This window comes from Pipistrellus kuhlii, unplaced genomic scaffold (assembly GCF_014108245.1).
Source record: "Pipistrellus kuhlii isolate mPipKuh1 unplaced genomic scaffold, mPipKuh1.p scaffold_m20_p_18, whole genome shotgun sequence".
Classification (NCBI taxonomy): Eukaryota; Metazoa; Chordata; class Mammalia; order Chiroptera; family Vespertilionidae; genus Pipistrellus; species Pipistrellus kuhlii.
In genome coordinates this window covers 11,331,341-11,343,776 of record NW_023425493.1, presented here as the reverse complement: position 1 = coordinate 11,343,776, position 12,436 = coordinate 11,331,341, and the positions used below count along the sequence as shown (strand labels likewise).

Genomic DNA, 12,436 nt, shown 5'->3' with positions numbered 1-12,436 from the left:
CAGCATCTCTAGTCTTATAACACAAAGGCCAGTCTCTGAATTGAGTGAATTACAAAGATGTCACTCTGAGGTCTCTCGGCCAGCCAGCTTTCTGACACTCAACTTTGTAACACCCACTTTTCCACAGAAAAGAATTTCTGCATACGGTTATATGCACAACATTAAAGATTAGGGGTAATAATTAAAAGATAATTATTAATAAAACTCTTAAAAAGATTACACCTTTATTTTTATCTTTTTAGTACAGCAAAGAAGGCTGAGCAAGGTAGACTGCATTCCACTCTTAAGAGAAGGACCTCAGGGAGGGAGATGGGTAGGTTATAGAATTTTTAAAAAGAAAAGCAAGTGTCTATTTTGCCCCTGAAGAAAAGGAACATGAGAACATGGCCTGATTATAAAGAATAATAAAGGGCCTTAAAAGGACTTGCCAGCCGAAGCCAGTTTGGCTCAGTGGATAGAGTGTTTTGCCTGCAGACTGAAAGGTCCCAGGTTTGATTCTGGTCAAGGGCATGTACCTTGGTTGTGGGCACATCCGCAGTAGGGGGTGTGAAAGAGGCAGCTGATCGATGATTCTCTCTCATCGATGTTTCTAACTATCTCTCTTTCTGTTAAAAATCAATAAAATATATTAAAAAAAGATTTGCCAATAATTAACAGGACAATTTAGAAAAAGATACGACTTAAGGAGAAATATTGGGAATGTCTATTGGGTTAAAGGAATAAAAGAATCTGAACAAGGAAGAAAATGTTAAGAAAGGGTTAATAAACAATGTCCAATGATACAGTCATGTTAAGGGCTTAAGAAAAGGGCTTTCATTTGTCAATTAGAAGGGTGTTAGTTATTTTGTTTGGCTGTTTTCTTACTGTATTTAATTTTTTAAATTTTAAATTTGGAACAGACAATACTGGTACATTCTCATAGTTCCAAAATCAAAATATGTGAAAATATACTTCAATATTGTACTGGACATCTCAGTGATGGCAAACTTGCATAGAAAAAAACGTATAAGGATTGGAAAGATGTTTTATTTGGAGAAATCGTGACAGTCTACATGTAAAATTATAACCCATAAGCTATTAGTATTACTAAGTGAATTTAGCAAGTTGCTGGATTTAGTCAGCGTATAAAGTTCAATTATGTTTTTATGCTAGAGGCCCAGCGCACGAAATCAAGCACGAGTAGCTCCCCGTCGCTTGCTGCGGCTCACCGCCCCGCCTGCTACTGCTGGCCACTCGCTGCCCTGCCCACAGCCGCTCATGGCTCCGCTCACCGCTGACCCGCAGCCCCTCGTCCCTCGTCGTCTCACCCGCAGCCGCTCGTTGCTCACTGCCCAGCCTGCAGCTCGTCGCTCACGGCCCAGCCTGCCCAGCCTGCAGCCGCTCCTCGCCCACCACCCTGCTGGCTGCCCTGCCCGCAGCCGCAAGTTGCTCGCCGCCCCGCCTGCAGCCGGTCAGCGGTCCAGCCTGCAGCCACTCATGACTCCACTTGCCACAGCTCGTCGCTCCGCCCTCCGCCGCTCTTTGCTCCGCCCGCTGCCACTCACTCGGCGCTCAACACCCCACCTGCAGCCGCTCATGGCTCGCTGCCCTGCCCGCAGCCTGCCATCGCTCACCACCCCGCCCGCCGCCACTGGTTGCCTGCCCGCCGCCACTGGTTGCTCGCCAGCTGGCCCACAGCCGCTCATCACCCTGCCTCCCCCCGCGTCCCCTGGCCCGAAGCCGCTCGTGGCTCGCCGCCCCACCCACAGCCATTCGTTGCTTGATGCGCCACCCACCACCAAACACTCGTCGCCCCAGTCATCACTCCAGCCGCCGCCGCTGGTCACTTCGCCCACCGCCGCTCGCCGCTCGCCGCCCCGCCCGCTGCCACTCGTAGCTCCGGCCGCCAAGGATGGTCCCTCACCTCCCTGCCCACCGCCGCTCATCGCTCCGCCTGCTGCCACTCATCACTCGCCACCCCGCCCGCCACCACTCATCGCTCACCATCCCACGCGGCCCTCCACCCACAGCTGCTCATTGCTCGTAGCTCCGCCTGCAGCTGCTGGGCGCTCACCGCCCCACCCATCACTCTGCCCACCGGCGCTCCTTGCTTCGACCACCACCATTCATCACTCCTCCTTCCACCACTCGCCAACCTGCCCACTGCCACTTGCGGGCCCTGGGGGAGGGACTGAGAGGTGGTCAATGCACCTCATGGCAACTGGTCAAGGGGCCGCTCCGGTTGTTACGTTTATGGTCCCTGGCCTTTTATTATATAGGATACAAGCACTAAACAACTAGAAAATAAATTTTTTTAAAGCAATCCTATATCATAAAGAGCTAATATGCAAATGATTGTCACACCCTCGCGTCAGAAATGCTCAGACACTCAACACTGAGGAGAGGAATGGGGACCAGCCACGCACACAGGAGCTCACAAGAGAGGAATCGGGGCCAGCCAGGCTGAGGCCCTGGTGAGGGACAAGCTGCCCGCCCTGCTGTCTTGGGTGCCTGTGGCTGCAGCCCGGGGAAAGCCGTCCACACATGGTCACCTGTGGCTGCAGCTGGCCAAGGGAAGGAAGCCTGGGTCCCGGGTGCCTTCAGCTGGAGGAGGGAATCCTCTGTGCACAAATTTTGTGCACCAGGTCTCTAGTATAAAAAATATGAAATACCTTGCATACTAGTATCACATGGCTGCTATAATTACTACAAACAGTTGCTTAAAACAAATTTATTCTCTCAAAAGTTCTGGAGACCAGAAGTCCAAAATCTAGGAGTCAGGGTCACATTCCCCCAGAGCCTCTGGAGATAATCTGTTTCCTGCCCTTGAAGCCCCATCACTCTAATCCCTGCCCCCATCTTCACATTATCTTCTCTGTGTGTGTTTTGAATTTCCCTCTTCCTCTGTCATACAAAGACACTAATGGCATTTAGGGCCCACCTGGATAATCCAGGATTATTCCTTGTTTCAAGACCTATAATTTAATCACATCTGCAAAGACCTTTTTTCTTTTCCCAGATAAGGTAACATTTCTAGGTTCCAGATATTAAGACCTAACATCTTTGGGGCAGCATCCAGCCCTTTACACCTAGGATTAAATTTAAACGAAAGATATGTAGTCTAAAAACTACATTGTTCAGAGAAATTAGCGAAGATACAAGTAACTGGTCATAGATGAGAAGACTCTAATATAAAAATGTCAGTTCTCCCCAAATTGGTCTGTAGATTTAGTCTAATCCCTAACAGAATCAAAGATTTTGTGTGTGTGTGTGTGTGTGTGTGTGCGCGTGCATTTGTGTATACACATGTGCATGCACGCATGTACATTGATAAGCTGATTCTCAAATTTATATGGTCATTTCAGAAGACCAAGAATAGCCAAGACAATCTGGAAGAACAACAAAGTTGGAGGATTTATACTATCAGATATTGGGAAGTAGACCAGTGGAGCCCTGGCCTGGCTCAGTTGATTGTTTCATCCATGCACCCAAAGGTCGCCATTCCCAGTCAGGGCACATGATCAGGTTGTGGGCTCTATCCCCTGTTAGTCAAGGTGAATAGGGAAGACAGTGATCCATGTTTCACTTTCACATTGATGTTTCCCTCCTCCTCCTCTCTCTAAAATAAGTTTTAAAAAAGGTAAATCAATAGAACTGAATAGGGTTCCCAAACAAATCCTTATGTGAACATTTTATGGAAAAGTTGATTCTGTACAAATGTGGAGGGAAAAAATGGACGTTTCAATAGATGGTGTTGGGTCAATTGAATATCCATGTAGATGGAAAATAAGAAACTTTGATGCCTACTCGTTATCTTTATAACTGGGTAGTCAAATATTTCTTAAACAGGACACAAAAAGCTCAAGTTATAAGGGAAAATATTGAACAAAATATTTCAGGAAAATGTGAAAAATATAAAGAACCTTGAATTATGTCAGGAAACTACAAATAGTTTTGTATTCCTGGGCCATGAAGTCAATTCAGGATGAGACGAGGGGTAGGCAAGGGCTCATCCACAGAAAGCCCTTTATAGCAGTCATAGGGTTAAGCAATTTCCTCTCTAGGTAATGGAAAAGGACCAGAGGGATCTAAGCAAGACAAGGATTTGGCTCAAATGATATTTTAGATGGAAATTGAATTTGGCAAAGAAATCAATTAGAAGGCTGTTGAAGTAGTCTAGAAATGATAAGGCTTGAATTATGGCAGTGGTAGCAAGGATAGAAGCAGGGATAGAGCTAAACATTTAGTAGGTAATTACCAAAATTGGGGAATAGGTTGAATATGGACAAGAAAAGGGAAGGGGGTAGTCTTAGACTGGTGCCTTCTGGGTAGGATGATTGTATCAACAACAGGAGGTAAATACTGAAGACTTACCATTTGAGGTATGCAGAAGATGAATTAGTTTCTAGATATATTCTCCGTGGGGAGATAGCATTCAGTTGGGTATATAATTTAGATCAGGCCTGGAGAAAGGGATTTGCTACTAATTGATTATAGCTACCTAAGGTCCTGAGATCTAACTAGATTACACAGGAAAAGCATGTAAAATGAGACATATGAGCTGAGAATGAAAAGCACAGAGACACAAACATTGAAGGGCCAAAAGAGGAAAAAGAATCCATGAAAGAGACTGAGAAAAAAAAATAGAAAAATATGAAAACTAGGAAAGGTGTAACAAACTTCCTGAAAACCAAAAGTGTAGAGAAAGCCAAAGGCCAGGGAAGCAGCTAAGTCTGATGAGATAAGGTGTACGTGTGCGTACAGTGCTTAGGCAAGTGAGAGTCATAAATGATGTTGGTAAGAGAAGTTTTCCTGGCATGAAGGACTGAAATAAAGAAGTAGGGAAATTTTGTTCAAATAGTTATTAAGCATTGTCAATGGAAAGGTCGCTGGCATCAACTCAATTCCAAAGGAATTCCAAATTTGAAATGCAGTGGAAAAGGTAACGTTATTCAGTGCAATCAGTTCATTTTGTGACACCAAACTGCTCACAAAATATTCTGTATCAAAATATTTTTCATCTTTTTTTAAACATTACTGTTACGATTAGTTTTTAGTCTTTAATACCAACACACTCCCACACAATAAGCTATGAGTGACCTTTGAAAAAGATTGAAGCATATCTACTTATGCCAATATAGAACAGTCTTTATATTTTAAGGGGTAAAATCGATGTGCAAATAGTTAATACAGTATTCATCTATAATTGTGTGTGTGTGTGTGTGTGTGTGTGTGTGTGAGAGTGTGAGTGTGTGAGTTTGCACAGGCTGCTATGACAAAGTATCACAGACGAGGTAGCTTATTAGCAACAGCAATTTATTGTTCACAGTTCTGGAGGCTGGATGCCCAAGGTCTTGGTTGGGTGAGAGCCCTCTTCCAGGTTGCAGACTTTTTCTATAACTTCACCTGGGCTAGGTATCTCTTGGAGCCTCTTAGAAGGCACTAATCCTATTCATGAAAGTCCTAAGTACCTCCCAAAAGCCTACCTACAAATACCATTACCTTTGAGGGTTAGGATTTTAATATATGAATTTGGGTGGAACACAAATATTCAAACCATAGCAGTGTGTCTCCATCTCCTTTCTAACACACACACACACACATAAAATATATGTAATAGCTTGCCACACATGCTCAGACTATTTTCAAGAGGGTTCATGGAAGTTGTTTACCTCTGAGGAGTGTCAGTCTGGGATGGAAGGGAGACATATCTTTTTATGTATAGCTTCACACAGCTGGCCTCTTGTCATGTGTATGTATTATGGTTTTGAGAAAATAAAGTGCAAAGAATTAACAATGTTTAAAAAGTTAGACAATGATGTTAAAGATAATATTAAAAATGTAGAAGTAAAGTTACAGCTAAAGTTAAAAGCTAATAGAAGTTGGGAAGTAGAATGGAAGAGGAAAGATAGAAGATGAGGTGTCACCCTCATTTTACAAAAGGAAACACATGTAAGCAGGGCAATAATTGTAGACAACACTTTGATTCACCAACTACACTAGGCACACAGGAAGGATCTCAACAGAATGCTGTTTTACTCATATTATCCAGGCTCATAAGGAGTTTCTTTATGATACTTTAGAAGTGCCTGTCTCAGGATAAATTTAACTCTGAAACAGTCCGGTGATGCTGCGCAGCATGGCCAGGAGACTGCCAGCATTGAGCCACTTGTGCTAGGCTCAGTCTGGTAGGGACAGCCCAAACATACTTACAGAGCCTTTTGTTTTTGTTTTAGAGGCCCTGATCTTTAAGGAAAATCATAATCTTAAGAGATGAAAGGAACTTTAGAGGTCTGATAACCCCCTTTCTCTGTATGCTACAACATTACAATTTATAATGATTTATTTGGCTAGTGAAAAGTCTAAAGTTTATATTTAACTTTGCCCTTGATACAGAGACTTACTCATTCACTTATTTTCTTTTTTTTTTAAGTATTGTTTTTATCACGTGTTTCCCTTTATTAGTAAGATTTTGTTGTTGTTTTTTTATGTATGTGTGTGATATTTTCTTATTCATTTTTTAAATTATTTTTCTTCTTCTTAAAGAAGTCCCTTTAACATTTCTTGCAATACTGGTTTGGTTGTGATGAAATCCTTCAGCTTTTCTTGTCTGGGATTTCACTTCTTTCCCCTTAGTTTTACAAATTAGAAAATAGAATTCACGAATTAATTTTTCCTATTTAAAAAGATGTTTAAAGAGCCAAAACCGATTTGGCTCAGTGGTAGAGCGTCGGTCTGCGGACTGAAAGGTCCCATGTTTGATTCTGGTCAAGGGCATGTACATGGGTTGCGGGCACATCCCCGGTAGGGGGAGTGCAAGAGGCGGCTGGTCGATGTTTCTCCCTCATCGACGTTTCTAGCTCTCTATCTCTCTCCCTTCCTCTCTGTAAAAAATCAATAAAAAAATATATTTAAAAAAAGATGTTTAAAGAATTATATTAAAATCAGTCTATAGGGAACTCTAGGATCCAAATTATGAGGTAATCTAAATATTTGAAGGTAAGATTAGATGCATTTACTTCTGAAGTGGAAGCAAACTGACATTACATCAAAATGTGAAAATAATCCTAGAAAGCAATATGAAAATGTCTCAGAAACATGCTGCTCATGAGATTAGGGGGCTCCAGAAATATTTTCTTGAAGATTGGAGATAGTAACCTAAATGAAATATGCAAAATAAAGTATAAATAATGACAAGAACACAGTCACTGGCACATACCCTGTTTCCCCGAAAATAAGACAGTGTCTTATATTAATTTTTGCTCCCAAAGATGCGCTAGGTCTTATTTTCAGAGGATGTCTTATTTTTCCATGAAGAAGAATACAGTACACATTTATTGTTAAATGAAAATAAAAAAGGAAATTTATTACCTGTATACGGTAGTACGGTAGTTGTCAACACAAACCAGACAAACTGTGAATCCTACAATATCAAGAATTTACTCATTTATTCAATGACAATCATGTCATCATCTTCTGGAACATCATCATAACAATCCAATTCCTGAATTTCCTGGTGGATTTCTTGTGATTCCATTTCTTTCAGAATCAGTGGACCAAATCTCTCATGTTTAGCCTGGGGGTGGGGTGGGGGGGAGGGCTTATTTTTGGGGGGATGCCTTATATTTCACTCAGAAGGAAACCTGTAAGTAGGTCTTATTTTCGGAGGATGTCTTATTTCCTGGGAAACACGGTAGTAACTATTCAGATTAAGAAGGCTGAAAGGCTAATCCTTACTATAACACTTTAAGTTAAACTTTCCCAACATTTAGAGCCTTCTTAGAGAAGTAGAACCAAACTGTATAACTGTGCTGTTGAAAGCATTGTACCCTCTATTTTGTAAAACTGCTATTTGAAAATTTCTGCTTTTTAGATAGTCCCTTGTTCTGTGAGTCAACTTTTCTATTTTTAGATGGTCCCTTATTCTGTAAATTAACTTTGCTTTTTAGCTTGCTTGAATAACAGGGAAGATAAACTTAGCTGTCTGACCTTGTAAGCTAGGGATTGATACTCCCATACTCTTATGCCAGATGTATTTTTTTTAACTGAATAGAACTATATTGTGCTCAAGGCCACACGCTTCCAGAGAGAAATCTACTAAGCTTTAATAAAAAGAAAACTCCTGCTTGTTGCTTTGCTCAGAATTTGAAATCTTTCTCTGAGCCCACTGTCATAATAAACAGTGTAACTCCATTTCTCTGGGCGTTGCTTGGTTTTTCTCCAGCCTTCTGTAATAAGATGATAATAATTATTAAATGTATAGATTAGAAGTAAAATCAAAGAGCTTCTCCAAACTGACCAAGGAGATGGCACCCTGAATGGTTCTTTATTTAAATAGAAATATTTCTAGGAATAGCAATACAAAGAAACACGTTCCCTGGAGAATCTCAGCTTATTAGGATATAAAGAGGATTTTTAAAAAGGCACTGTTACCTACTGTGCTATGTTTAGCCCCTCCTTCCCTTTGGACACAGAGTCTCTTTGTTATCCTGATCTATTCCCATTACTTTGGGTTATCGGAATAATGCCATTTTATTTAGCATAGGCCACATTTGTGGCTTTAGGGCTTGCAGGTATGAAATACTTTAACTGTCCAAACATCCTTTTCTACAAAATTATTTGTAAGTATCCCCTTTTTACTTTTTCCCAGTCTCGGAAGATGTGCTCTACTTCCGGTTCAAGACCAAGTAAGCCTACCCTCATCCCTACCCTTCTTTATCCTCTGTGTTAAAATCTCTATCAGTTAGTCACTGGTCTGTGTTATTCTTTATTTTTTAGTATAGTTTAAAGGAAGTTCCCCTCTAGGAGTAGAGAGGAACTTGTGATAACAGAGAATGAAGATAAATAGAAAACTAAGAGATGTGAAATGAAGTGTGGGGGGCAGGGGAGAGAAACTTAATAGCAACAAGCTTCTATTTTTTTTTTTTTTTTTTTAGCCTGAGGTCCCTGAAATTGACTGTTTCCTGTGGCTTTTTCTTTAATTCATTATCTTCTAATAATTCCTCTTATTTTCTTAATCTATTTCAAGGTAGATTTCTATCACTTGCAACTTTAGCAATAAATTCTTCCTAATATAGTAGTATTTATAAATAGAATTAAGTCTTGATTTTCACACTGGCATATATTCGATCTGTTTATAAGATCTCCTTGCAGTATTTCTAACTTAAATAGTAAATAAATTAAATATTGGAAGGAAAGATAAGCATTTTTCTCTGTGACTTAATTCAGCTCAGTACTTTCGTATCCCATCATGTAATCCTGATCCATGTTATATTAGAAAATGTATTGCCCCAAAGAAACATTAATTCTCTGGGACAGTAAATCTGAAGCCATAATAATGAAGGGCATTTTATGACTAAATGGGATTTGAAATGGGCTGCCTGCCACAACGCACCCTCCTTGGAGTCAATCATTTTAAATTGTAGAGTATTTAGTTCCTTTTTATATTTTCTCTTCGGGCCTTCAGGTGTAATAAAGGGTTCTTACCTTAGTTAAGGTGAGACCACTACAATGATACTTTCAAAGTATTTTCCTTCAAGAAAAAGAAGAGTCCATCCCATTATGGTTACATGACCACCTCTCCCTCCCTTTTATTTATTTTTTTAATTTTTAAAAAATATATTTTATTGATTCTTTACAGAGAGGAAGAGAAAGAGAGTTAGAAACATCCATGAGAGAGAATCATCGATCAGCTGCCTCTTGCACATCCCCCACTGGGGATGTGCCCGCAACCAAGGTACATGCCCTTGACAAGGTACATGCCCTTGACTGGAATCGAACCCGGGACCTTTCAGTCCGCAGACCAACGCTCTACCACTGAGCCAAAGGATTCCAGCTCTCCTTCCCTTATAAGGTAGGCACTCAGGTATTTGGGGACAAGGGCTTGGGGTATTTGGCAGGTTCTGATTTGTGCTTCAATCATGTACAGTACCTGGTTAGGCACTTGCAGGTTTCATCAGACTCCTCCCACCAGTTGGGGGAAGGGAGGATCTATCACAAACGTTATTTGAGAACCTACTAATTTGTGCAACAACCTCCTCCTGGGGTTACAAGGGTTAACTAGTCCTGGTATTTAATGAGGCCAGTCTGGTAAGTCCACAGGCCATTAACTACAGCTGACAGGGCAGAGGCTCCACAGCTATGGCCCCGCAGAAGGGGGATTCTGTAGGATTTTCTGTAGGACTTCCTGTAGGATTTCTGAAGAACAAGTAGTAGATGGCCAGGATGAGTACATTTATATTAAAATCTTGATATATTGGGGGTATAGAAGGTAGTAATACATTTTAAATGTGGTCAGAAGAGGATTTTCTGAAATTAAAAAAAAATTTTTTTTGAGAGTAACTTTCTTGGCCAATAACAAGTGTTTTATGAGGCCCTGGTAATTTGTCTTAACCAATATTTTATTTTAAAAAATTAGGATCCTTACAAAGAGAAATTGCTTTTGAAATACCCCCCCCCCCTTCTTAGTTCCTATTGCATTTGTTATCATATTATCTCAAAACACGTCAGTAAGAGACTGATACCGAAGGGCTTTGAAGCAAGAAGAGTCTTCCTAGTCTTGAATCTAAGGTAATTTAAAGTGTCAGATCAGTAGGCATCCAGGGGTTTGTTCAAGAACAAAGCTTTACCTATTGCCTGGTCTTATGCATTTTAATGCACCGTACATTAAGAATAAAGAAAGAAGGTCTTTTTTTATTAATTAAAATTCTTTCGCAGAATTTTCACAAAAACATTTTATAACTCAGGCAATTAAGTACGGTGTTTGTTGTTGTTGTTGTTTTTAGAAGAATGACTCTGGCTTTGAAAAGCATTCTTCCAGAAACTTAAAGTTTGCCAACTGCTTCCAGGTTTTTTTTGTTTGTTTTTTAATATATTTTATTGATTTTGTACAGAGAGAAAGAGAGATAGAGAGTTAGAAACATCGATGAGAGAGAGTCATTGATCAGCTGCCTCCTGCACACCCCCTACTGGGGATATGCCCACAACCAAGGCACATGCCCTTGACCGGAATCGAACCCGGGACCCTTCAGTCCCCAAGCCTATGCTCTATCCATTGAGCCAAACCGGTTTCGGCTGCTTCCAGGTTTTGATATATTTCTCAGGTTAAAAGGTTATCACAGTAGGGAGCATCAGAAAGAAGGTAAATTTTACCTAGAAAACAATTCTATTTTTGTACTGAAAATTGAATTTGTCTTTTTAGACAGAATAAATTTACATTTCAAACAGCAAAGGAAATTCTGTAGAGGATCCCTACCACATTTAGACACAAATTATCTATAGTCTACCACCTTTAGTGACCTCTTTGCCAATTATCCTGCAGAGAAACTCTACTTATATGGGCATTTAAGCACCATGAGGAATGCATGACTAATTTTTAGAGACAAACAGTCTAGAATACAATAAGCTGTGGGTTATATGTCCAAAATCTATTTTTTCTGAAGAGGGCAGACTAAGGCCATTGAGATGAACATAAAGTGAGTAAGTAAACAGTCACAGGTGTTGGTGGAAGTGACAGGAGCTCACACTGTGAGCCCAAAGTCTAGGCTGCTATAGAGTGGCCTGCAGATGCCACTCCCAAGGGTGAGCCAGATGCCTGTTATCCTCCAGGAGACTGTCAAGGTCAAATACACCTCGCCGCTCGTCCCTGTCTTCATCCATCAACGCTGAACTCTCGTCCTTGACTCGACCTTAAACTTTACTTCCCACCTCTCCACACATCATTTCCCTGCATCTTCAGGGACTGCTAGTCCATATAACTCTCTCATTGTCTCAGCTCTCACTGGGAACTCACCTCCAAATCTGTCTCAACTCTGTGGTCGGCAAACTGCGGCTCACGAGCCACATGTGGCTCTTTGGCCCCTTGAGGTAGGCTCTTCCACAAAATACCACGGCGTGGGCAAGACTATTTTGAAGAAGTGGCGTTAGAAGAAGTTTAAGTTTAAAAAATTTGGCTCTCCAAAGAAATATCAGTCGTCGTACTGTTGATCTTTGGCTCTGTTGACTAATGAGCTTGCCAAAACCAATGAAAGCAACAACAAGCCATAGAAAGTCTAAGAAGGGACCAACAAATACCAGGTATCTTTACTGGTTTGTTTTGGGACCTCAGACACACTGGTTAATCTGATTCGTAGAGTATTAAGGAAGGAGAAGTATATGTCTTCACTCAGAGGCAAGGAAGGTTTTACATTTGTATGGCAAACAGATTGTAAGGTGACTTCCATGATCTCTATCACACCTTCGCACAATCCCCTCGCCTTGAGTATACACGGGACAGGTGATTTGCTTGTAATGGCTGAATGGGATGCCACTCCTCTGACTATGTTATGTAACTTAGTCTTGCTAGCATGCTCACCTTCCAGGCTCTCCTTGCTGGCTTGATGAAGTAAATAGCCACATCGAGGAAATCTACACAGCAAGGAACTGTAGGTGACCTCCAGCCTCCAGCCAGTGAGAAGCC

The 12,436-nt window shown here is 41.1% G+C and overlaps 1 long non-coding RNA gene across 1 annotated transcript; it reads left to right on the top strand.

Annotated features, from left to right (window-relative positions):
- Window positions 1–9,929: 9,929 nt before the first annotated feature.
- Window positions 9,930–11,745, top strand: LOC118721538. The gene is made up of 2 exons (XR_004988763.2): window positions 9,930–10,826; window positions 11,063–11,745. It is a non-coding gene; the product is annotated as an uncharacterized LOC118721538 (long non-coding RNA).
- The last annotated feature ends 691 nt before the right edge of the window (window positions 11,746–12,436 follow it).